We start from the raw sequence: 27,620 nt of genomic DNA, 5'->3' as shown, positions 1-27,620 counted from the left end.
ATGACTGGCACACAGCAGTGCGGGCCGGGCCTCGTGGTTTCAATTAACAGAAAAGTAAATTCACGTTTAAGTTGATTCCCCCTTCTGCTCACGGCCTCTTTTCTGCGCTCGCGCGTCTAAACTGATGGTTTAGGTTTTCTCCGGCTCCCTAAGCTGCTGCGTCCACAATGCCCCACCCCCTCCCCCCCCCCGTCTGTCTCTTTCAATTCAGTGGAGGCTCGGGACGAGCACAATATACACAGCCTCCAACCGTGGAGTTAAATGGGCTCCTTTGTTTTGGTAATTGTCAAATTAAACATGTCACTCTATTTAGATGGGACACACACGTATGCCAGCTGCCAGTTCATCCAAATGGGGGGGGGAAATAGGGGCGGGGGTTGGAGCGCCGTGAGTTTATTCAATCAAGACACAATAAAATAAATGTTACTCACTGGGACGACACACACAGGTTTGTGCGGCTATTCGTCTTCAGTTGGACATCCGGAACAAAGCCTTATCCCTAACGTTAACTTTAACTCCTGTGTCATTAGGACACGGTTTTAGTCTCCAAGAGGACTAATGGTCCTGACAGAGTCAGTGTTTATGCCAGAAAAAGGTCCTCGAGAGGCCACAAATACACAAGTACACACACACACACACACACACACAGATTGAGGGGAAGATGAAGAGAAGTCGGTGCAATCTTTTGTCTGTCACAGAGAGTGAGACTGGATGACCCCTTCATCTGGTAACCATCACCTCACAGGCTGCCTTAGCCTCATGCTCGTGTGTGTGTGTGTGTGTGTGTCAGCACATCCACGAGCATGTAAATGCAAGGATGCGCGTGCATGTGTGTGTGCCTACATGTTTACGTCCAATTCCCAAGTGCCGCCGGAGACCTTATCCATCCCAGCTCTGCAAGTGTGTGACACACGAAGGAGGAAGTGAGCTGCCTCCAAAATGGAAAACTGCAAGATGGAATAACGTCGGGCACTTTTCCTTCTTTCCCTTTTTTTTCCCCCCTTCACGGGTGATTATTCTTTTATATTTATTTGCCCGGCAGACGTCCTGTTCTGCGTCCAATCACATTTTACACACTAGTCTCCTCCAGCTGCTTCTCTTTTATAAGTGGAGTGGATGTTGGAGGCCGTCACGTCGTCTCCTCACAAAACACACCTTACGTTTCACGCTGCAGGAGTGATGCTGCTGCTTGTTCTTTGACGAATGCTGGGATCGTTTAGCTTAATTAATGTCGTCGGCCCCAAAGACACACAATTAAGGCTCCGAATTCAGAGCCGCCTTTATTGGTTTAAGATTCACCAGAGCGAGGACTTCGGCTCGTGGTCCAATCAGAGGCTCATTCTCTGACGCAGCTGTCGGCTCTCAAAAGCGTTGAAGGAAATCTGGGGTTAAAAAAGGGAGAAATGAATTGAACAATCTGGCAAGAGTAGTTTGTCAACGAGCAGCTGAGCTCAGGACATTTCCTTCAATTTGCATTTATTCTAAAAAACCAAACCGCTTCTCCTAGTTTTGGAGGAAAGCTTTCAATTTTCCCAACCACTTTTTTTTTTTTCAGTCATGGCTCCAGCACCACTCACCCTGTGCAATGTGTAATAAAGTGATTTGGATGCTTCTCTCCCCCTCTGCCGTTTCATCCCGGTGATTTAAAGGACTCTACAGTCCGGTCCACCATTTTCACAAGGTTAGGTTTGATGAGTAAGACTTGGTCTGGCACGGCTCTCCAGGCATCCGAGCACACGTGTGTGTGTGTGTGTGTGTGTGTTCCTTTGTGAGCGCTTTGCCTCTGTGTCTCTCATCTTTTGAGTTACATCGGTGAGGCATGATATACACCAGAGAGTATTTGATGCACTGATTCACCGGTAACAGAAAAATACCACGGTCTCGTCCAGGTGAGCGTAAAATCTGATCCTCTCTGTGCTGGACGTTGAATGAAACTTTGATATTTTTCAAAAAAAAAAAAAAAACATTCAACCAGGATTTAAAAAAAAGAAAGAAAAAGCACACAAGTGGATGGAAAGACAAAAATGAGATGGACAGGCGTGCCAGTGAACTGGAAAACAGGCCCATATTCCTGCTGTACGCACAATTTCATGGTTTTTGTGAGTCAGTATCTCGGTACACAAGGTTAATGCAATGCCGGTGGTCTGCATGAGCGTGCTGAGTGTTCCATTTATCGCACACACACACACACACACACAGATCTGCAGCCTAGATAGCAGGAGCTGAGGCAGTTATACACCTAATAAATCAGTCATTCACTGATTTGTGCATGGATGTGCTCACTCACACACACACACACACACACACACACGAAGCAGACAAATTTAGAGGCTCATTTTATTATGTTCATTCATTATCATTGTCGTGCATATCACTTTTAAACAACAACAAATATCTGTTACACTGACGCCGTTGTCAAACGAGTTCGCACGGTGTCGATTAAGCCGATCAGCAACTCTTTCCGCGTTTAGATCTCTTCAAAGCGAGAAGACACAGCGAAGCGTCCACAACGATTCTTGCACGTCCGTCCCTGCGCTGCTGCTGCTGCTGCTGCATACACACAAACGCTCCCTCAGTCACGTCTGATAGTATTGCTTGACAGAGCCCGTTCGCAGTGTGCAAAGGATGCTTCATTGACACTGCAGCTTCAGCTATGGTGCCAAAAACTACCTTTGGATTCCACTGTTGGGTGGAGTACTGGAGGACTATCAGAGACCTGGTTCAGGGGCACGGATCAGCCATCACTCTCTTCCACTTTTGAGTAGGGGAGTCCCCGTGGCCCACGCTCAACATGGTCAAAACAGGATGACTGTGTCAGATGTAATGGCAGTTTACAGGCGTGCGAGACAAAGGCGCATTTACGCGCAGACGTATTTGACGGAATTACAGCTGGCAGCTCCGCCCTCGAGGCATCGGCCACGACTTCCACCGAATTCAAATTCACGCGAGGGAACAAACGCGGTCATACACTCCGAGCACACGCGAGAAAGAAATGTGCAAAGTAACGGGGAAAGAGAAGTTTAGAATGACACGGAGGGAGTTGCCAGGTTTGATGTCAAACCAAATTAAAAGAACATTTTGAGAAATGAATGCTGATATCAAGTATTTTGAGGGGGAAAAAAACGGACCATTGAGCATAAACTGTACATATTAGAGTCAGTTTTACTGTTTACTGCGTTCAGTGCTCGTTGTTTTTCTTTTCCCTCAGCTCGGTCCCTGTAGTTTTCAGGATTTTGCACTTTGGGAGCCATTTCACATTACAAACATATTTAATGGCTGAACCTATGAACGGTCTGCACTTAAAGTATGAATGGCACACACACTAAATACTGGTGTAGTTCATTTGGACTTTTCTTTATGTCTTTTTTTACTGTACATTGTTTTACTGCTCCTGCTTCTGTCATAAATGTTAGGAAAGTCTATTGAAAAAAAATCCTGCATTTTCCACTGCAGCATGCACTTAAAGTGTGAAGCTTTGGAGATGATAGTGCAATAATTATCATATCCACCTTTCTCCTTTCAGATTTTCAGATTTTATCAGACTTGTGAACCCTGAAATCAGGACAGAGGTTATTTGAGACGCGGGCCGTTGTGGGCCTATGGAAACATGGAGGCATCCGTTTATAGTGCAGCAATATAGATTTAATCCACACTATTAAAATGGCCAGGAGAGTCTCTCTCTCTCTCTCTCTCTCTCTCTCTCCCTCCCCTGCTGTTCTCGAGGAGGATTTTTTAAAGAGAACTATTACGGTGATTTACAGTGGGCATTTCTCAAATAATCCACACTCTTGTCCGGCGTCTGTTCTTTTTCCTCTTTCCGCTCTCCTCCCTCACTTGTCTTGTCTTATCGTACCTGTGAACCCGGCTGAGCCACGACGTACGCAGGCCACTGAAACCATGATGTATGTCTCTGATGTAACCCACCACTCCCCTGTTTTTAACCCCAGTGACCCCCTGACCTCACGCCAGTGTCCTAATCAATTACAGATACAATGCTCACATAAAGATGACTCACTCCTTCCTCAGCTTCCATTTCCGAACTCAATCTCCTCTGACCTTTTTGTTTTTTCACATATTAGCGTCTTTTGGGCATTTTTGGTTGCGACACGCGTCTGTTGTTCTGAGATGAAAATATTCAATCTTTTGGAACGCAGTGAGTGCTTAAGGTGCATCTTTTGGTACATAGACCAAAGAAATTGGTCAAAAAAAAACGACCCCAACACAACTGCTTCTTATCTAATTTATATGTAATAAATGATCCAGACAGGATTTACCTGGATTTTAATATCAGTAATGTGATTGATTTACACACATATTTTTCCTCATTATGTTTTAAATGAGTCATTTTCTGTGATAAGTCGACCGATATTTTTCTCTGCCATCTGACCCCCGCTCCCTCTTTCGCTGGTTCTCTCGCGCTCACACTTGGAAGCAATCACACGCTGCCACGCTCAACACTCCCACATGTTCCACCGCTCCTTGTTACTGTTGGTTTATACTGCATAGTGGGAAAAAGTGAATTATCAACAGTGAGCTCAGCAGTGTAGCGCTCTATTCTCCATCTGGCGTACAGTTTAATACTTGACCGCCTCCAGGGTGAGTCAACTGTGAGGAAATTAGTCTAATTATTGGTCTGAATTTGCTGTGACGAACTAGCTGCGAACCCAGAGGACAGAGGAGGGGACAAGGAGAGGACAAGGAGAGGATTTGGATCAGGTTTAGAAACTTGGCAGGAGACAGTCCCAACATTTAGTTTGTTTAAATCTCTTTGTCTCTCTCATCCACTCATTTTCTCTTTCCCCCCCGAAGGACCAGATTAAGCAGATGTATGTAAATATACACGTGTGTGTATGTCTGGTTGATCCATCTCTCTGATTGGGTTAAGGACTGGGCTCCGGGCAGAGACAGGGGTGCAGGGTCTGAGGCCCCTCGACTCACATCAAGTGGTGAGTCGGGACCCGAAACCATCTGTCAGCCCTGTTTCTCTCACATAACGCACACGCGGCGACTCCAACGTTCGCACAAAGGCTCACGTTTCATAACGCTGCCATTCATCGGAGAAACATCTCAATCTTTGTCTCATTGGGTTGAAACATTACACGGTCCGTTTTTCTCCGAGCTGGTCGTGTTTCAGGGCCTTAACGCCTGTGTAAAGTCATTTGCGGGGAGGATATGATGCATCGGCATCTGTAAAGTGTTTACTCTCTTAAGCGCGGGATGTTGGCTTTCGTCTGTCGTCAGCTCGGAGACGCGCAGTTTGCCGACGGCCGTGCATGCGAGTGAGGGAAGAAAAAGATAACGAGGTGAAGGAAAGTCATTAATGAGGAGGCGAAATTCTTTAGTTGTTATTAAACTGACGGTGGGGGCAAAAAAGAAAAAAAATAGGTCAAACAAATCTGAGAAATCTGCACTATATCGGCAAAAAATTGGCATCTGCCATCGAAGAACCCATATCTGTTCATATCTAGTTGTGCTGGCACCAAAGAGTGGTAATTTAATCTAAAAAAACATGCAATTTAAAACAGATTGCATTGCCAATTTCGACTCACCAGCATCAATACACTGTGAATCCAGCAGGGGAAATGAAAGGAACTCAAATAAATCCTCCACTTTGCCTTTTAAGGTGCATGTTTTCTTTAGTCAGACAGATATCTTTATGTTATGATGTGATTCTCTTAATGCCGAGTTAGCGTATTGTGATACTGTTATTACCGTGGGACACGTGTTGTGTCATGAGTTGCTTTTTGGTTTACAGAAAATATTATTGTAAGTGTTAACAATGACGAGTGATGCTCTTGTATAACAAGATCACGGCTGAATTCAGTCTACTCTTAATCTCCCCTCTCTACGCAGCCTCCCGCTGAGTTATCGTATCGGTTTCCTTTCTTATCAACACAGCGTATCGCGTTGCTCGTGTCATAAAAGGAAGACGCGCGTCGCCCTGCCATTCAACACCCTCCGGTAACCCGAGGTCGGACCCGCGCCACACGTTTGTCTGCTGTTTGCATTTACCTGAAGCCCTTACAGTGGGGTTTGTCCGCTGTGAAGAGGCCTGTTTGGGTTTGAGCCCATTTTGTGTACAGTGTGTATAGATTGAAGTAAATCATGTGGAGACTGGGAGACTGGAGTGGAGAGTTTGCGAGCGAGTGGGAGAGCGGAACAGGAGCGGGGTAACGGTAATCCCTCACGTCGCAGTCCGAGCGATGTAATGCTCCATATATAAACACGTGATACATAATCACCTGGAGTTTATTTGTGTGCGTTCAGTCCTGTGAGGACAGACAACGTAGCCTGTGTGTGCTCGTTTGACTGAGACTAAGTGTTATTGATTTAAAGATATAATATGAAGTCAAATATTGAAAGAATGATGAGACTAATGTGATATTGAGTGATTAAAATCGTTAACAGTTGTATTTTGGTCGCCACTCTGCTACAACTTTCAGTGCAAACTCTATGAAGCATCAGAGCGAGAGAGTAGAGTGTTTTTTCATCCGTTCATAAAGCTTTTTTACTGAAATGTAGGTTCAACTTCCTATCAGGGAATCGGCTACTTAACTGAACGCTGAACGTAAAGTGGTCTAGAAACAGTTTATGTCTAAGTTGCCCTGACATTTACAGTCAGTCTTTCTCTCTCCCCTCACACAAACACTGGTGTAGGATGACTGATGGGGCGGTTTATAACGCTGACTCTCTCCAGTGTTCCTCCCTCTTCCCTTCCACAGGCCACAGAGGTTGTGTTTCACTCTGTTGCGTCAATATTTTATGCCCCGGCGTAGCGTCAGCGCCCTAAAACATTTACAGGCCTATCGATCGTGAGTGTGAAGGGACAGTTCGGGGTGTGGGGGACCAGACGCAGGGGGCATCAAAGCACCGACCCCGCGTGTTTATGCTACGTCTCCTCTCACTGTGGCGTCTGTCTGGGTGTATTCAGAGTGCGTGTACATCACAGGTCTAACCTTGGCAGCGGAGCCCCGAGATTATTCACCCTCTCTGGAAATCATTATGCCGTCACTTCAAAGATGTCGTTTGTTTCGTCAGCGCGATGATGACAAGTGTTCAATTTCAGCGGGGGAATGTGTTTCCCGAGATGATTGGAGGATTAAAAACTGTTGTTTCCTGTCTGTAAAAGTTGTATTATAACAATGCACTGATTTGTTTGTACAAGAATAGTGAACATTAGCAGCTTATCACATTAATTGGATGTTTTCCGGTGCAGAAAAACACCCGTGAGTAGACATAACATACTCCTTTAAGCCCTCATGGTACCTCAGCAAAATAAAACAAACACCTGAGTATATGCAGTATTTATATAATGATACATTTATTATTAGAGGCTGACTTAGTTCTCTCCCGTGTCCTTTGTGTGTTGCCATAGTAACACGCGCGGGCGACAGCCACAGTCACGTCTAGAGCCCGAACGCGTGAGCGTTAACCTGGTCCACGGGAAGCCGCGCGGTCACCGCGATGCCCGTGAACCTCGTCGCCTCCTCCTGAATCCAGTCACAGCCAGCTGTTTGATTAAGGCCACATGCACAAACCAGATGTGTTCTCCAGCGACTCGTCTCGTACAATGAACCAACGAAAGGCCCATTTCTGTCTCAGCGTCAGTCTGTAAAGGCCTTTCTTCTTTATTATTTCACAGCGCTGTGGTCACGGCCGGCCGAGATTGGTTTTCGTACCTAATCCCCGAAGCCTCCCACAGTCTGTAGCCGTCACCGCTGGGCGCCCGCCGACGCGCTCACATCTGTGCGTCTCTCTCACACTCTCGCCGCTTGTGCGTTTGCTGTGCAATCAGGATTTGATTGACAGGCGTCCTTTATGCTGAATAGACGTGGCAGATGTGTTTCGGGGAGTAAAGCGAATGAGACGGGTGCCATTTGAAGTCTATACGTGTGCCAGTTATGTATCTCACCAATCCATTTATGCGCGTTAGAGGCGGACAACGGGAGGAGAGAGGGAGGGAGGGAAGGCTTGTGCCGGAATGCCAAGTGCTTGTATGTGTGTGTGTTTCTCCCGGGGTGACACTGTAAAAGGGTTTTAATTGAATCTGTCGAGGGGAGGTGTGAAATGTGTGTCAGGAAAAAGAAACAAACGAGAGAGAGAGAGCGAGAGTGTCGAGACTCTGTGTATTCAGATGTCAAATCCAATGTTTGATGAAGTTATGAGCTTATCTTTATTTTGAGTCTGCACGAAGGCCAGTCTGTGTGTGTGTGTTCGGCGTCTCCAGGCGCTTTTCTGGTGATTTCTTGCACACGGGTCCAGTTCCTGAGCATATCGCCAGGAGCAGGCCTTCCTCTTCACGTCCTCAACAATGGTGGCAGCTTCCTGGTTTATCGCATCATTTCCCGTCTCGTCCGAGAGACTACAAGTCCACCCCAGGCCCCCGCAAGAGCCCAAGGACAGGTTGAAACGCTGCAGGACGAAGCGCAGGATAATTCAGCTTTATGAGCGGAATGACTGTCTTCGCCGTAAATCTTTTCCTCCATTAACGTTGGACAACATGAACTCATGTGCTCGCCGCCATTAACCTCAGCCCTGGACACATATGTGGTCATCTCCAGAGTGTTAGCTCACCGTAAAATTCGAATGTCGCACTTTAATTTGCACGTAGCTGTTACGGATGGTGTTTTAATTCACTGGCTGAGGTTTATAGAAATGAAATAAAAGTAAGTGTATTTGTTCTCTGGCGTAAACACTTGTGAGGACCAGTCGTCCTCATGGAGACCAAAACCTGGTCTGAACTTAATGTTGGAGGAACTTATTATGGTCAGGGTTAAGATTTGAACTTTGGTTAGGGTTCGGCGTGAACTGGTTATGGAAGGAAGCCAATGCAGGTCCTTAAAAGGATAGGTGCGTGAACCTGTGTGTGTGTGTGTGTGTGCAGTGGAGGGATGATAAGCAGGGCTATCTCAGGGATTATCTGCCATCTTCATGATCGTGCTGCTCGGGTGGTCCCGCGCGCTCAGAAAGAATACGCCAAGCCTTCCAGTCAAAGACCTAACAAGATGCTCCTCTTACTTTCCCCCCTCGTTTATGGTTTTGCTCCAAAGGCCTTGTAAGGGCGAGCGATCGGGAATGCTCAAGAATGACAAAAACCATGATGCTCCCCTTTCGCCGCGCGTTTCATCATTGTTGAATTAAGTCATGCCAGTGAGGCTGAGTCCCGCTGCAGGTTCTGATCCTTGTTTACATCAGCTGCAGAGTCTGCGGAAAACGGGTCAGCAACTAGCACAATACTGACAACTTAATCTATCCTTGCACCTCGTCCAACGCCGTCTCAGATGCCAGGGGGGGTTTGGAGGGGGAACGCGCGCAGATGTAATGACACAGACGTACGCGTTACACTCACGTGTGGAATCTTTCCTGAGGACTTTTTCCTGACGAACACTCGTGGATGTAGCGCTCTGATTGTGTGCAATCATCCTGGTCGCGCTTCTGCATCCATCATCAAAAACTCTGGCATATCGTGACCGTGCAATTACGCCGCTGTGTTTAGATCGGACGGCCTGATTGCTCATAGAATCCAGGGAAGTGAAACGGTCTTTTTCTTGCTATTGTGCGGACGCGCTGGTTGAAATCCTCGTCCTTTTTGTGCCGACTTTGCATGTTCTGCGCGGGCTTCCTGCGTGAGCGGGAAAGGCCAAAAACAAGTCGATTGGGGTTTTCTGATAATTGGAGAGCGGAAACTCTGCCAAAGAGAGAATGGGAAAGTTAAGGATGTCCTCAGGTGACTCGCATGGAAGAATGACTCCGGGTCTGTCCTATGATTCTGTTTGAGAAAAAGTGCATTTTTATTCCAGCTGTGGACATTTTTTTTCCCCCCAATATTCCGGTAACAAAGTGCAGACATTCTTCTATTAATTGAAATAATTGCAGTTCTATTTTTATCTGCCAGGTTATTAGTATTCTCATCTTGGAAGAGTGTGTGATGTATGTGTTGCTGTGTGTGTGTGTGTGTAACAGAAGGCTTTCATGTGTGATCGTCCAGTCTGAGGTAATGATGATGATGTGTAACTTAATCAACTCTGTCTAGATGTGTGTGTGTGTGTTTGTATCTGTTACCTCTGTAGGACCCTTTCTGGCATAAACACTGACCCTGTCAGGACCAGTCGTCCTCAAAGAGACCAAACCCTGGTCCGAATGAGGCAGAACCTCATTTCTGAGGAACTGGTTCAGGTTAGGGATAAGTTTTTTGGTCAGGCGGGTCCAAATGAATGAGTCCTGAAAAGGATAGCTGTGCAAACCTGTGTGTGTGTGTGTGTGTGTGTGAGAGACTCCACTCAGCCTTTTTTTTTGTTGTTGTCTGAACCCGACACTGCTCACTTTGCTGTGCTGGTGAAAACACAGAGCCGGGGAAACGCTGCATCTATCGATTAATGGAAGGTGCGCCGCAGCTGGCCGCTCTGCTGAATATGAGATTCCAATATGTGTAACGCTGATGGAAAGATCAGATTTAGCAGATCGCAGGTTCCCACTAAAGACGTCCGTGTGTGTTTGCGTGATTGTGATTACTGGTGCTTTGTTCGTGGCGGTCGTATCCTTATGTGCACAGGCCTGTGTGTGTGTGTGTGTGTGTGAGAGAGAGGAGCAGCATGTGGAGTCCAGTCTGTGCCAGTGTGTGCCAGGTCTGGAGATTAGCAAGAGCACAGATCCAAAGCGGTGAATCACTGAGGCAGTGCCAGAGTTTACCGCCTCCCCAGCCTTCTGTCACCGGCCACACCTAGAGGAGAACAAAGGGAGCGGAGGCTGGCACAGACCGGAGAGTGGAGAGAGAGAGAGAGTGAGACACCAGAGGAGTGGGAAGCAAAAAGATTAGAGGAAAAACAGAGATTTAATAACCCCAGGGGACAAAAAGCCATGCAGGCTGTAGGAGTGTGGAAGGAATGAAGGCTTAAAAGAGGTTTCCCTGATTTAAACGGCATTCCTTGGCTCCTCTATTCTTGATTACAGCCAGTTCATATCGCATGCAAATTTTTCATATTAGCTCTGGCATCGTTGGGGCTCATAAATGTAAATTCAAACCTTGTTAATGTCACCTCGATCAAAATTTAAGACCAGTGTCACCGTGCGAATGAAATAAAAGTGCTCAAATGATTCAAGGACAGTGCTCAAATGATTTTTTGGCTTGAAAACCCATTAGTTATTACCTGTGTGTAACACTGGACACAAAAACCAGCATCTTGTGAGGAAGACATTAAAAATAAAAGTCCAAATTTGTTGACAGTCATGGACACAGTCGAACATTTCCATCTGCCCGCTGGTAAAACACTCTGTTTACGTTATGTATCTGCGTGGCCGCGCTGTTGTGTGTGTTTTCTCTATTTAGAACAGCAGGGGGTTTGAGTCTATTTTAGTCCGCGGTCCATTTGCAAAACCACATCGCCGTCTCCACTCTGAGCACGTCCCAGAGATGTGTGAGGAAAAGCACATTGGCAATCGCAGAATTCAGCAGATTTCTGGGTGTGTTTCGTCAGTGTGTTTCGCTACGATCGGCGTGCTAAGAAGAAGGAGGAAGAAGAGTCAAAAAAGGACGCAGACTTGAAGGGAAACACCCTGTCATTGCGGAGATGAGCCGACGAGGGCAACATGAGCAACATTTTCGGTTTTGTCCTCAACACACAAGGCCCCATTGTGCGTCTTTAGTGGTCGGCTAACTGGGTTTGGCAGGACTGTTTTGACAAGCCCCCGCGGGGAGCAATGTGTTTAAGATAGAAATTTACAGGGCCATGTTGTTTCCACGTCGTATAAGAAGCCGCGTTTCCCCCTGCCGTCACGCTTCACTCGTAAGAGACACAAGTGGGATATTTACCAGTTTGACTCATGGAGGCAAATCTGCCACCGAGTGGAACGTGTGGTCCACACGCTGGTGTTTTTGCTGCTGAAACAAGTCGCTACTTTGTTGCCGGAGATTCACGAGGGTTAAATCATGTTGATATGAAATTAGAGGGAGTGCATAAATCTGCACGCGCTGTATGTTTTCCTTCATGCGTGCTTCAGTTTGTGCGTACGTGTTTTTTTGCGATAAAAGAGAAATGCAGCGAGACTTTAAAGACAGCAGGGGCCCCGTTTCCTCTTCCCCCCACTGAGTTTTACATCCCTCTCCTCCTCTTTCATCCGTCTGTCTCTGTTTTCTCTTGCAGTTGTATCAGTTGCCTCTCTGTTATTCTCCTTTGTAAGTGCTGAGCGGAGCTGAATGTGACTCCGGTGCTGTCTCAGGTACGATGCTGCTATGCGAGCTGGGCCGGTGGGGGCTCACGGGTGGGATCAACAGCCTTCTTGGAGGTCAAGTGGACAGTTTGACATGGTCAATTTGTGATGATGCGTGTACTACTTCAAAAACATGAGACTCCCATAAAAAAAAAAAAACAGACTACAACATGATGTGACTGCTTTTTATTTACATTTTCCTTAACATGTGGTAAGTGAAACATTTGTGTGATATTTGGTGTTTTTCCACCAGAATTGGACCCGACTATCATATCGGCTCGTCCTTTGTAAATGCTGTGTTTTTATTTTTAATAGCATGGGTTTTGAGTGTGTAATTGTCACGGGTAAGCAGATTTACTGTGACAGAAACTACACAAAGGAGGCTTGAATAAAAAAAACAAGAAAAAAACAAAAAACAGACGAGGAGACAAAAGTGGTGAAGATGTGATATAAAACAACGGATCTGACGACGGAGCGTGGGAGCAGACGAAATATCTGAAGGAGATAACCGACAGAGTGAAAACAGAAAACGAATCAGAAAAAACACAAGACGATTTGAAACTGTGTTCAAATACTTTCTCTCTTTCTAAAAACTAAATCCACTCAAATGTTCCTTTGATCCGATGCCACCCCAGCTTTGGTGTGACCGGCCATGTGAAAGCCGGGGACTCCATCATTTCCCATTACTGTGCAGCTTAGTGCATCTTACTCAGCACCTCCCGCCTTGAACATCTTGGCTTACACAGGCTGGAGGTCTGTTTACCCCGTGACTTGAAGACAATCCCTGTCTCACTCCCGACTAAACCGCTCACCCCTCATTGCCTGTCTTTCCCTCTGACTGTGAGCAAAAATGACTAACATTAAAAGCAAGTGAGACAATTGTTTTGTGTCTAAAATACAAACACTAAATGATCGTGTCATCATCTCGTTTGGCTTAATCTCTTCCACACTCTTCAATCCCGTCTGATTTTTCCTTTCCCAACACTTCTTTTGCACATTTTCCCAAACACCACATTAGTTCCGCTCCCACTTTTCCTCACCCCGACGCTTTCCACTCCCACGCGACACGAACTGTACCCGACACTTTCGTTGCACGTCGCCACCTCATCTCTCAGTATCGCAGCGTCACACCCGTTGGCGTAATCTCTCTTTCATCCCCTTAACTCCTGACTTCTGTTAACGCCCCCCCCCGTTCCTTGCAACGTCGGGATGAAAATGACAGGTGCGTTCGTGATCTACGCAGCAGAGCACGGCCGACCGTGTCCACTGAGACGTGGAAAGCCTGGAAGTAGTGTGTCTGTTGCTGCTGCTGCTGCTGCTGCTGCTGCTTTTCCTCTCCAACTTTTACCACTATCTCTCTCTCGTGGAGTGTTTTTTTCTATCCCCCATGAACGTAAATTAGCTCAAACTTTCTGCATGAGAGATGAGGTAATCACCAATGTGTCCATTCCCCCCCCCCCTTGCCGTAATCACGTCGGCGATGGCGTGGACATTATTCAGCACAGTGGATGAAAGCAGCGGAGAGACAGATAGCACGCATGATTGGGTAATGAAGATAGAAAACGCTCCTCAATGAATCAGTCCATGGATTTTCATTAAGTCTCTTTGTGTGGAGGCGCGATTTTTAAGTTAATCTTGGTTCTCGTTTATCTCTGCCTCTTCCTCTCTGTTAAAGCAATTAAGAGATTGAGTTTCCCAACTTTCAGATAAAGCAACTGTCCAAGCACGCAACATTCATTTGAATACCTCTGCTGTAGATTTTTATTGGAGACGATTGGAGATAATCGATTGATGTCTGCGGTGTTTGAAGTTTGGAGTTTTGCAGCGTGTGTCTGTCTTACTTCATCTTACTGATGAAGTGCGGACGCGCAGCTGATTTACGGCGTCTTTCAACGCGTCCGTAGGTGTGCAACGCTAACTCCCCCCCCCCCGTCTCCGTCTTCTTCCTCTGTCACTCTCATCCTCTCCTCTCGCTTTTACTGCCGCCTGATTCGCTCCCTGCAGGAGTTGGCTGCGTCTCTGACCCCAGGGCTGCGTCATGCACAGCCAACCTGTTTTTCTTGGAAATTCCAGCTGGCTGAGCTAAGCGTGGAGGATGGGAAGATAATGCATGCACATGTGCACTTGTGTACCTCTCTGCACATGCACGGGTCTTCAATCGGTGCACTTCCTCACCGACATTTCTTATAAGGCCTTTAATTACCTGCTTTTGTATAAAAAAAGTCAGAAAGACAGAGACCTGAAGGAACAATGAAGCCACAATCCTCTTCTGATGAGAGCCCATGAAAAGCGCGAGGACTGAAACGAAGGCAAACACAAATTGCAGAGAAAGACAAAGATGATTTAAAGCAGCTCGGGGCAGCCTCAGACAGCACAGTTTATCCTGAGAATAGCTTGGCTGCCTCTTCTAAGCATGTTCAAAAATTCTGGGGATCATCTCTGGACCTGCACGAGCTTTGACTTCACAGGTGCTTAAGGAATCAGCGCCGTGTTTGTCTCACCACTTCCTCATATTCACCGCACATGTGCCGAGTCAGGAAATTAATTTAACAAGGATAAGCAAGTTTTTCACCCCCCAACCCCCAAGGCTGTGTACGAAAATGTAATCACAGAGTCTAATACTCTACTCCCCAGCGCATGCACACACACACACACACACACGCACAGGTGTCTGTGGGTCAATTAAATGCACGTGTGTACGTTTGTGTAAGTAGAGTGGACACAGGGTTTGTTACTGTACCCTCAGCAGTATAGGATTCATCAATAGTATTCATTCAAATGTGAGACCACAAGACACTGATACTAATGAGAGTTACGCACTTTAAACGCACCTTTAAATTAAACACACATCAGGCATTGTGGCGTCTGGAGATGGTGACCTCCGGGGTCATGCGTTGCGCCCAAATAGTTTAACCTTCTCAACGTTAAATTTGCTAACAACGTTAAGTTTAATCTGGCTGGTGACCCCGATGCTAATGATCATTAACGCGCACAAAAGGGTGACCCGTCTCTGACTCTGCTCGTGGGTCAGGCCCGGGTCAATCGCAGGGTAATTCATTTACCATAGTTGCCCGTTTTCCCTGGACTGCACAATCAACTCAGCGCCATTGTCAGTCTCAGGTTTAATATTAGCAGACGTTAAGGTCTATTATCGTGCACATGACTGCGCCGTAGGAGCAGCAGCAGCGATGCGCTGTAGTCGAACCTTAAATTTGCCAATTTGAAAGATCCACAGATGTCTGCGAGGGATGAGCAGCAGCAGCAGCAGACAAGAACGACTTTGTTAAATGTGCAGACTGCAGCTAGTGAACATAGAATACCACAGGGTGGCTCAAACATTATAAATGGAATGGTTTTCACGGCATCTGCGACCAACATGCCTTACTTTTATGAGTGTGTGTGTGTGTGTGTGTGTGACAACGTGCTATTTCACATTTCATCCGCTGGAATGTTGTGAAAGGCCGTCAACGATAGTTGTGAAACTGCTCATGAACCGTGTTTAATGTTTGACATGAACACCGGCACAATTCCCGGCCAATTTAATTAGCTTATTGAAATATCTTTTCCAACAGAAAACCACTGTGTGCTTTGGCCGCGCGAGGTTCCTTTAAATGATGTGCCGTGGTGTAAGTGGGCCTTTTTTAAAAGGTGCAGTTGGCAGGATTTTCGGCGTCATTGATCAGCAACTCCAGAATAATCTTTCAGCAAAGTGCAAAATGAAGTAATCTGAGAGAGAGAGAGAGAGAGAGAGAAATAAGCATCGGCTATTCAACTAAAACTACTCTTTCTCCCTTTTTGGAGTACTTTGCTGCAAAGAAAAATAAAGGTGATATACATGTCTGCAGAAGATGCAGAGATGAACTCTGGTCATCCTTTGCATACAAAAGGTTAGTCTGGGTTGGGTTGATGCCAAAACTTTACTAGGTTAAAGACCTCGTAGATGAAACTCAACTATCAAGTATGAGCCTCTTAATTTATGAGGAAATCCTTTTATTTGACTGTGATGTGTATCTGGCTGTGTGAAAAGCTCAATGGTCGTTTCCTTCTTTATCCTCAAACCGGATTTGTCTCGTTTTATTTAAGATAATTCAACAAAGCTGAACACAGAGTATAAATATTCTCTCTGGAAAAAAAACAACTATTTTTATACACGGACACTATAACACAGATGGACACGGTTATATCTCCTGTTTTACTGTTTGCAGTAAATTGTGCCGCTTACAAGCCAACATCACATCTCACAGTTTGAAGTCCTGCTCTGCTCCCGAAACCTCCGCAGTCAACGCCGATCGCGGTAACCCCACACCAGATGGTTTGTCCTGAGTGTCTTTTACTACCACCACCTCTCCGAAGGTGGAGGTCGCCAACTGCCTGACCTCATTAGGTTTGAGGGGAAACGTGGAGAAACTGCAGGCATCGATGAGGGACGAGAGCAGTAGATGAAAGAAAGCGCACACAGCTGGTGAAAGAAGAAAATCAAGTGGTATTAACCCTGACATCACCCACATTTAAAAAAAAAAACAAAGAAAATTCCTTCCTTTTATTATACGTTCCTTATTTGTCAGGAAAAGAGTCAAAGAAATAGAGGCGGGGCTGGATGTTTTGCTCACCTTTGACCCCGAAGAGTCACACTGATTTGGTTAAACAGACACACACAGCCAGTCATGACTCTCATCTCTTAAACTAACGTTGTCAGATGACTCTTTGTGTGACCTTTTCTGGAAGGTGCTTCAGTTTGTCCCATGTAGTCAACTTCCAGTTTGCTGGTTGGAGCCAATAAGGAAGTAAGAGTGCATTGAGTAGCCACCAGGGGGCGACTTCTCCTGTTGTGGAAATAACTTAATTCTCTAATAAAACAAAAGGCTTTGCAAATTAGAGGAAAAAAGATTTTTAAAAAAACAAAAAACATTTTGATTGGAAACATTTGGGGCGAATCTTAGATTGTTCCATTGTGACATCACGACTGGTTCTGACTTGGTTTGTCCCAAATAACACACTCAATAAACACACTCCGCCTCCCACAATGCTGCGTGTTGGTACAGAGAGAGGTACTGTACTCGGTTTCTGTTGAGATTCACGTTAAAAACCCGAGATTTAGTTTGAATTGGAAACATGTCAGCACATAATCCTTTAACCCAAGTTGGGCTAGATGTATTACATTCTCATCCCTCGGGCAGAGATAATAACGGATAAATAATCTTTAAGTTAAAGGCTTCCATCTGGTTACATACCACAATGCCCGAAACCGATAGATACAAGGAGTCATTGTGGCAGTGACAAATGATTTCTGTGAGTTCACCTCTGTGTTTGCATGAGGTCAGCCATTTTTATCTGCCATGTTTTCTGCTTCTTCTTGTGGACGGTGGGGAGTGGTGGATAAAAACTCCTGTGGTTTTTCAAACAGTCGGTCATGCTGGGTTTCTCAGTTCAAACATGGATTGCGCCTCATGGAAAATAAGACAAAATGCATAAAGTCACAATGGCGCAGTTGTCTACTGTTGATATAGTCGATCAAAATAGGTCAAATACTCGGTCGTCTCCTCCTGACACTTGAGAACGTCATCGTTTTGATTGACACGTTTAATTAACTTTATTCGGCGGGAGTCTGCGGTGTAAATCATTTTCTTCCTTTTGTCCTTTAATGGGAGAGTTCCCTGTTGACACCCTTGACTGATGAGACCGGGATGAAACTGTGGCCCATGACCTCAGGGATCACAACCAGGAAGCACCCCGCGATGGGTGGAGGTTCCACGAGAGCTTAGAGAGACGCTATTTTTGGTGAAGTGGAGCGAAGGCGCGCAATCAGTGAAGGGATAAGCTGGAAACCTTTGTGCAGACTGTTAAGAAGATATGTGCATCTCTATTTGTGTTTCACCTTGAACCGTGTTACTGGGAGCGGCGGGAGTTTCCCCCCGTTGGCCCTTAGATGAGTTGAGTTTGTCCAAACATCTCAGACGGAACACAGAGGTGGTGGTAATAATGTTTACTTTAAGCGAGTAAGACATCATCTTTATCGGGGGGGAAACTCGCCAGCAGAATGTAAACGTTAGGATAACAGATGTTTTCTCACCGCCTCTTCAAATATTACATTTTCAAACATTTGGCCTTCCCTTTGATAAGATTTTGATTTACTGATGATGATAGGATATTATTTAGAATATCGTAGCTCTCAGCACCTATGGATCTCGTCTTCTCTGTGGTTTTTGCTCTTGCAGTTTGTCAATCAATATCCATATTCAGAAGCCGAGTGCCGTAACAACAACATTTAGCCAATTCCTTCCCCACAAAGACGTCTGAGTCAGCGTGAAACAGCTCCTTCTCCCTCTGCGCAGACGTGCTTTAAAATAAAATACAAATTGGAAACAATAACTGTCAGAAAAGACGCTAACCCTCAATTTCCGCACACCCACTCCCAATGTTCAACTCTAAATCAGTCAAAGAGTCTCACACACGCATGAAAGAGAGAATAAAAGCATGTGGTGTCTCAGTGGAGGAAAAATCATAACAGATTCCACACTCTGTCCGTTCCTTTGTCATGTTTTTATTGGATAAACCGCCGAAATGCCCAAAATTTATATATACATGCACACATGTCTGCACCCATTTGTGGAGAAAAGCTGCAGCAGTGTCGCACATGCATCCTTCCAAACACACACTGCTGCGCTGGCTGGTTTAGAGGATTTCAAATTACCCAGTTTATTGTCCACGAGGCATCCGTGGGCCGCTCGCTCTCAATCATTCCTCCTCCCATTCATCCCGAAACACAACATCCTCAGACTGTCTCAGACAGCGGTTCGCTGTTTGAGGTCTGACTCTGGTCCGTCTTTGTGCGCTCCCTCGCTCCTTAATTACTGTTTTCTCTTCATCTCTGCGGCAAAATTGCATCTCGGGGAACAATAAAGCGAAAATCGTCACTCACTATATTACAGACCTCGCTGTGTAAAACAAAGATGATAGCCCTGGCGAAAACTTCTCCTTCATGCATTGTGTTCGCTCTCTTTCTCTACACTAGTGCAGCATTTTGACAAAGAACAGAACAGTGGCGCTGGTTGTTATCAGCGCAACAGCGTTGAGCCTCATTAAGCTCACAAATTTCCGAATTTGATTGCGAACCGAGGATCAGTTACAGGGAACGCAATGTTCATTTTCCCTAATTATGCTTAAAGAAAAACAACTCTGATGTTAAGAAGTCTTGAAAACCGTGGATGTTGCTTCTATTCTACCATTTTTAAAGATGAGGTGTGTCATTTGATTCTGATTTTGTTATCTGTTTGAATCGTCTTCAAGTCAAAATCAGTGTTGGGCATTAACACGTTACTCAGTAATGTACTTTTTGTCATTTAATTTCTTTAACCAGTAGGAAGTAGTAGTTACCATGAAAAGTAACACTGAGTTACTAAACTATAACATGGAGTTTGATAATGCTCCAATCTATAACAGGGTAAATATTGCACTGAATAATTATTTCTAACTCAAATGGCTGTATATTGCGTTATAACCTGACTGTGAATATACCGCGACGGTTTTTATTTGCCTCTGTGGGTGGTGAACCTGCACACTTACCCTTTTAGCTTTGACACTTGACCCCGGGCACCTCATTAGCGTCCCCGTTAGCCGATGGCAACGCCGAAATCTGTGGCATTTCACAGATATGCAGATCTGTTGTCAGCGGCAGCTGCTGCTGCTGCTGCACCAGCCCGGGCCGAGTCGTGCTGAGGCCTCGGATGAGGACACAGAGGGAGCCGGGGGTTTAAATGCCTATAAATATTTAACAATAAGTCGAAAATAGGGGTGATTTCCACACTGATTAGGCCAGCTGTCAGTCAAGGCCCACAGGATTCACTTTGAAAAGAATCTTTAATGCGTCGTCGGGGACAGGGAGGCATCCACACACACACACACACACACACATGTACAGTAGACATATACACCAACACACAAGTTGGCACATTGCAGGGTTTTAACAAGATCGGCTCACTCCCGTTTAAATCCCCCTGCATCCCTTATCAGTCCTCAGAGTCCAGCAGGATGATGTCATCCCCTGGTTGAAAACCATTTATTATCTCAACTCTGATCTCACTTTTATCTTCCATTCACAGTCCAATCCATCTGCTTTCTTTCTTTCTTTCTTTCTTTCTTTTTCTTTCTCCGCCCATTTTAACAAATACATATCAAACTGTTCTTCAAAGCTGGTCTTCTTCAATAGAACATGGTATAACGTTTGAAAATGAAGTGAAATGATTGTTAAATAATGACACCGGTGTGATTGACAGCTCTTATTGTCCAATAGGAGCCTGGTTGCATATGTCATCTGTGAAAACTGTCCATTTTTATGTACAGTCTGGTTGTTACAGACTTAACAATCAATTTTCTGCCGACGAATAAGCGTCTTGGGGTAATAGTTGACATTCTGGGTTTTCCCATGGAGACAGGCCAAGACTTGAATGGAAGAATGGAGTTGCCATTGTCAGGCAACATCTGCAACCAGCATCATTTTTTGCAACTTGCAAGTCTTTGGCATCTCTCTAGTAACAGTTATCTATACAGAAATGCAAATAAACTGAAAAGTCAATAGTCGATGCAGGTGTTCCGCCTCTTTTGCTCTCCCCATAAATCATAGAAATTGAGAGACATTCATCCCCCAAACCCTGTCCCATGTCTACCTCGTCTGCATATCCACATGCAGGACTGGGTTACGGAGAATAAAGACTTTATTTCAGTAAAGCGACATTCACCCTTTTTCACCGCCGTTCCTCTGGACTCGAGTCGTCTGCAGTCAGAGTATCGCGTTGCTGCCAGGCTCCGTCTTTTGTTTGCTGCTAAGCTTCGAGAAAGAGCAGGCGCAGGGAGTGAAAACATGTTGTTAGGCCAAAGTGGGTAAATCGTGGCCTTGTTTTTTTAACATCAGATGCAGCCTAAAGATAAACTTCCTAACACACACCACATGTCTGCATGTTAAGCCCCATGGGATGAAGCTGTAACTCTATGGTGTAGTTTATTGTTCAGCTTTGAGTGTGGAACAACCTGCTGTGTGTGTGTGTGTGTGTGTATGAAACTATGCACATTTGTGGGAGACAAAAAAGAGAAAGTTCCAGTGGCCATCATCCTTTATTATGTTCATTAATAACATTAGCATTCTTTCTTCCAAATATAGAAGTCAATCTCTCTTGTGCCGTCTCTTTTCACCTCCCTCTCCTTCTCTTCCCTTCGGTGGTTTGATGTCCATAATCATTTCCAGCCGTGAACTCCACATGAAAGACAACAACCACTTGCCATAATAGGGTGCTGAGGGAGCGAGCGAACGCAGAGGAGGGGACACTAAAAAAGAAAGGGGGAGGTCAGGGAAGGAATGGAGATGGAATAAGAAAGTTAGATGAAGCCTTGGTCCACGTTCCCATTTCAAGGTCTCGTGTTATCATTAGCCCTACATGCCTTTTGTTCCTTTGCCAGCCCCCGTCTCCCACCTTCTCCTCCCGTCTCTCCCTTTCCTGCCATATATCTTAATTGTACCCACGGTGCCTGAACTCATCGGCAACGGCGCGACAGAAATTGATTCGGAGACTCGAGAATGTCTAATTTGACAAATGCTGCTCACTGGAGAGCGAAGGAATGTGTGTGTCGGTGGAAGAAATGCGAGTAAATGAAGGTTTTAGCTCCGTGCGTCACATCAGTGCAGATCAGTTTTAAATCCTCCGATGCGTCGACTTTCAGTTTGTAGTAAATAACATCAGCGTGTGTTGGATTAGCCAGCGCACGAGCCTCAGGTTTCACATGCACTTTTATGGTCACTACTGCTGCTTTAAAGGATAATTAAGGTTTATTTGGTCTTGGATCTCATTCACATAGTTTCCACCGTTGTATCAGTAATAATTAGAGGTGAATCAGGATATTTAACTGTTTGACTGTCAGTTTGTCAGGTCGGCGTCTCACTCATTGTCGTGAATGTCACGCCCCCAGATGGTGTCCACGTCGAAAGGGAAACGAAATGCTGTGCGGGAACACTTTAAATGGAGCGATGACAAGACAAAGGCAGTGTGCCAGATATGCAGTCTGAAACGAGTTTGTCACGGTGGCACAAGCAGCTTGACAAATCACCTGAATGATATGTAGCCTATAGGCTATAAAACCTGAGCTTTAACGTCTGTTGGCCGGTCACTATCATAAAGCTGCTTTTATCCACTGTTTAAACAGTGACATGTAAACACTGGACCAAAAATGTCAAAGCCTCAGATAGTTACAGCTCAAAAAGAGCTTTTGAAACTGATTTTTAATCAGACTTCCAAACTTTAAAGTTTTCAAATCACAACTTAAAGGGGATATAAATGAAATATTACATTACAACAGCAATCTCGAGCATTTAAAACACTGTATGCTTTAAAAAACATTCCATATGAGAGGGGGATAACTTATATTTTAATGCTTTTCCACTCCATTGGTCAAGATGTTTTTTAGAGGGTCACTGAGGCTTTTTAGGTTCGGTAATGGTCAACATAGCCGTTGAAAATGAACATTTTTATTGTCTGTTGTTAAAACCGTAGTGAGGGCAGTATTTCACTTAAACATATTTCCTTAATTTCTGTTGACACTCAAAATGACTGTTGACAGTCATTTTATGATTTATTACATAAGATAATACATTTCTAGTCGCTTCAAAGACTTTGTGTAATTAAGAAGAAAATACAGAACAAGTATTCAATGCTTTTATCCCAGTGCTTCATGGGCACTTTGTTTGAAAAGCAGTGATGAAAATGTTCAAAATGAATTTGTGATAAAGTACACATGGATTAATATTGACTTTGTTTTCGACTGTTTGACCCCAGAGACGATGATTTCTTCATAAACAATCCGCCGTTGGCAGCAGTCAGAAGAAAGGAGTAGATACGATCAGTAAACCTCTGTGTGTCTTACAGTTTTTATTATGAAAGTCTATAGAATGCCGAACTCCCTCCCTCTCTTTCATGAGAAGCGATAAAAAGTCCTGAGCTGCGGCAGAAGTGCAGCTGCCTCTGGGAAGCTGCGCGCAAACTCCCTCTGACACTAACTGATGTTTTACAGAGACAAACTGCAGCGAAAGTGCAGGATCCAATCTGGACCAGCGCCCACATCTGGAGGAGATGAGCATAGAAAAAAACACAGTCGAGGTAGAATACAACGGTGAAAGGAAAGAATAACAAAAGACAAGGAGAAAACAGGAAAAACGTGTATGGTTTAAAGTAAAGGAAACGCAAATAAAAGTTGACCCGCTCGCGAGTTTGGAGGTTTACCAGATGTCGACAGCACAGTAACCGCTGACCTGCCGGTGTTTCCCTGCACCACATCACATGCAGGAGGCTAAGACTTCCGTGGAGCACTAAATGCGAGATGTGTGCGAGTGTTGATTAGCAGACTGGCGAGGGTTTTAGTCGTGTGTCCAAGATCTGAGTCAACCCTTGGAGAGATCACGACTCCATCTGGGAGGGGGGCGGGTGAATGAGAGCCACAGTGGGAACAGAGAAAGGTTAAGTGGGAAGGTAGAGAGACAAAGCGAGCAAAGAGAGAGTCGTGTGTGACGCAAATGAGCGATGAGGTCTCGGTCTTCGCTAATGCACCAGTGAGTGATAGCTCCTCTTCTGTCCCTGCCAGGGATGAATGGCTCTCTATGGACAACAAAACTCCAGGCCTGAGTCCTGGCTGAATCCGATACTCGGCACGCTCTTCCTGACTGTTTTTCACATAGTCCTAACGGGCTGACGTGTCCTCTATGAGACTTGTGCTATGTCTTTATGGCACTTGGTCAACGCGTTGCACAGTGTGTAAATCACGGACCATAGTGCTGTATGAAAATCTGCGGTAGAATCCATGCTGGATGAGTTTATGTTGCACGTACAATCAGCTCAGATATTTTGGCAGATCTGCAGTCGAACATTTTAAAGCCTGTTTATGTTTTGATGATTTCATTTCAGAGCTGAAAAAGCACTTAAACTTGAAGTTTGACTGGCGACATGGATTCTCAGCTATGCTGCACGGATATGACCTCACTTTCCTACGCACGGCTAATTGCACTCGGGAGATTTGACTGTTTTACTAACCTTAATCCCTTTTGTTACCTTGCTCTGCTTCGCGCCAAGTTTGCCAACAAACTTTTCTCCACACTCTTTTAAATTTAGTGGCGTGAGGTGAGATATCAGCACCCCCACGGAAAAGAACCACATCGGGAGGGGGGGCTGGTTTTGCAAGTTTTAGGCCATTAAGTATAAATTGTCTCTACTCATTTACTGCCCAACTTTTTCCAAAGTAAACCTTGCTCCAGGCATTTGCCACCATCCAGGCTGCCATAGCTCAGTGTGTTCCAATAATACATGGAAATGGAGTTGCAGAGCTCGGTTTTATCTTCCGCAGCTCAACTCTGTGCAATTCACTGCGGGTAATGAGGTGCACGGAAGGTTCAGGGTCTTGCTCTCGAGCTTTACACAAACATGGTTGACCAAACTTTTGACCTTCTCGTGAAAGAACAGGCTGTCCAACAACGAGACCACCCCTGTTATAAATTATTACGACTTTGGATCCATATGCTGTTGTGACCACGGAACATCGTGGAGACGAGCATTGTCCGAGCATATTTCTGCGAGCGAGGGAGATTTAGATGTTGACAGCTTTTAGCCGTGGCCCGTCTTTGTTTGTGTTGCTATGCGCTGTCGTTGTGTGTGTTTATCACAGTGGGATGAGGAATAGGTGAGAGAGCTGAAGTTGGCTGGCTGGTCACGGATGAGAGAACAGGATCCGGAGTGGGAGGAATTCCTCCCTGGCAAAGGCCCTCGTCTGGACGACCAGACCTCCTGAATCGTACAGTTAGAGTTAGTGTGTTTACTAGGTGACCTTGTTGGCTGTAAACGCGTGCTACCTCTTTAAAAGTATACTTTTATATAAGTGCCGTAAATGTCAAAACTTGAAATCGATCGACAGGAGCAAACAAAAAAAAATACATGTTCTAATTCAGCAAATGAAAGCTCCAGGGCTCCAGTGGAGACTTCTGGCGTCGTAATGAAAACTGCACCATTGTGTGGAGCTGATGGGCTTCATCAGCACTGTGTGAACATGTTTGAATGTAACGGTGACATTCCTTTACATTGCAAAGTTACACATTATGGCTTTAAAGTCTGGAGCCACAAACCCACGATACTGTGCGGAGCCTACATCCTTCCATGTTTTGTTTTATTGCTCCCAAGGTTTTCATGAAAGTGTGCTTAAATAGACGTTCTCCCTCGGTTGCATATTTCACTCCAGCATGAAGAATCCATACCATACTGCCCAGGGTTTTTAAAATTTAGTGTGTGGAGAATCGATGTCTTCGCTTTCTGTCTTGTTCCCAGCCAATACGATCGAAAAAAGTCAAAATATCTATTATAAAACAATGCTTACAGGTCTACGTTACTGCTGTAATCAATGATAGAGTCGCCCTTTGTTTGCCTGTTTCTAATTTACAGACCTCTGTGACAATGAAGTCACCCCATGACCAGGTGGGGCGTCATGGCCGTCTTAAACCTCTTTTAATTAGATTTTGCGGGCTCCATCGTATCATGCGAGTGTCTCTGTGAGCGCATATGTGAGAGCATGTACACATTAAAAGCGGCTCTCATCACCGCAGGTGGCTAATCCGTCGCAGACAGTCCCCGAAAGATATGAGGAACACCCAGACGTGAGCCCAGCCGAGATCCTAAAGATAGCATCGGTCTCAACACTGTACTCGGCAGGAAGTCCCAGCAATGACATAGAAATCCCCCAGCTGAATATGGTGCATCATATAGGGAGAGATTTGGTTTGAACCCTTCCAAAAACACACCTGTCCAATCATGGCACCACTGCGACTAAAGACTGAAACACAGAGGGTGCTTTTCCAATATTCCACTGCATTAACGTCCTATAAGAGCAGCAGCGGGAGTCAAAATTGGGATCGCGTCTGTCTCTCGGTCTATAGCTGGAGTTATTCAGTATGTAATGGTGAAGACATGTGTTGGTGGACGTCTGCTGCGGTGGTCTGATGCTCTGCGGGATTCGAGGTCAGGCGCGGCATCCAGACGTACGATGAACTCATTAAAACAACCAGGACAGACATGAAAAAGTGTCTTACTCAATTCAAAACCCCCGCGTCCTGAGAAGTCGACGGCGGTGGAAAACGCGATATGACAGCGTCAGTGGATACAGAGCAGGAGGGCGCGTACTAGACTCCAGACTCATCCAAGTGTTTGAAGAAAGACGGTGAACCAAGAGTTTCCCCTTATGGTTTGCGTCATCAGGGTATAAATCAGGGCTGAATAACCTATGCAAATTCTTTTTATTTTTTTTTATTGTTCTATTGTTTTCTGCCAATTTAAGTAATGCAATTGGTGCTATCTTTTAGTTCTCACCCTTGCATGAGAGTGTAGTTCATAGTTTCATCGTTTTAAATCTGTAAACAGGAAATGTTGAACTGCAGCAATATTGTCAAAGGGTATTATTGTAGAAGCCCCGTATGGATATTTACACGATGTGAAGAGTTGTTGTTGAGACTAGACACTTCCAACTTGTGTCTTATCTTTATTGCTTAATCTGCTTTTATCGTCTTAATCTCGATGTCTAGCGCTACGCTATCGCAGCGGTGTCTCAGACGCTGTTTGCTTTGGCCGCGGAACAAATATTCGGACGTTTTCAGACAGAAGAAAATGAAATTAGGATTCACAGAAACTCAAAAACGCCTTTGTTCGCGCGGGTGCTCCATGAGAAGAGACAGTAATCCAGAGGAGGCCTGATATCACGCAGCCTCCTCTGGATCTTGGCTCGCCTTCAAGGTTTTTTGAGATCTGAGGGGGGAATGCTACTTTAAACAAGCACCATAAACGCCACCAAACAATGTTATGGACCAGTGTAAAACTCCAGACGGTGGCAGGAGTCCAGCCCACAGTGGATAGATTTGTGTGGGTTTGCAGTAGAAAGAGGGATTTTAGGCAGATGAGAAGAAGTGGGTCAAGGACCAGGGTGTCTCAGTGTCAGCCGAGGGAGAAAAAGGACTCTTCCCGTCGCGGTGCGTCTTATTTAAATGTCAGTTTTCGCACAACACTCTCATCTCCTTTTTTTTAAAGGTTACCTGTCAGTTCCATCCGTCCGTATCCATGGTTACGTGCCAGCTTTTCGCACGCACCACCGGGAGATCTGTCGGATTTCACTAAATTTATACTCGGCACATACGTGATCTAAAGAAACAAATTGCTCTGACAGATGCTTCGCTTTTCTTTTTTTTTCTTTCATAGTACTCTGGAAATCATAACAAGTAGTGCTCTGGTGTGTGATGTTTGGACAAGTGCAGATGTATGGGCCTGTGAGGTGCCTGTGTGATGGGCTTTTATTGTGATAACAGAAAGGCCCAACGCTCGTATATAACAATTATGACACGTGTACAT

At 45.2% G+C, this 27,620-nt stretch overlaps 1 protein-coding gene across 1 annotated transcript in view; it reads left to right on the top strand.

Moving 5' to 3' along the window:
- The window catches only part of dchs1b (dachsous cadherin-related 1b), a 79,846-nt gene that overhangs the window by 30,402 nt on the left and 21,824 nt on the right, over nt 1–27,620 (top strand). The gene's annotated exons all lie outside the window — the stretch shown is intronic.

This window comes from Solea senegalensis, linkage group LG13 (assembly GCF_019176455.1).
Source record: "Solea senegalensis isolate Sse05_10M linkage group LG13, IFAPA_SoseM_1, whole genome shotgun sequence".
Lineage (NCBI taxonomy): Eukaryota > Metazoa > Chordata > Actinopteri > Pleuronectiformes > Soleidae > Solea > Solea senegalensis.
The sequence above is the reverse complement of the archived record's forward strand: the minus strand, read 5'-3'. Positions and strand labels throughout refer to the sequence as shown.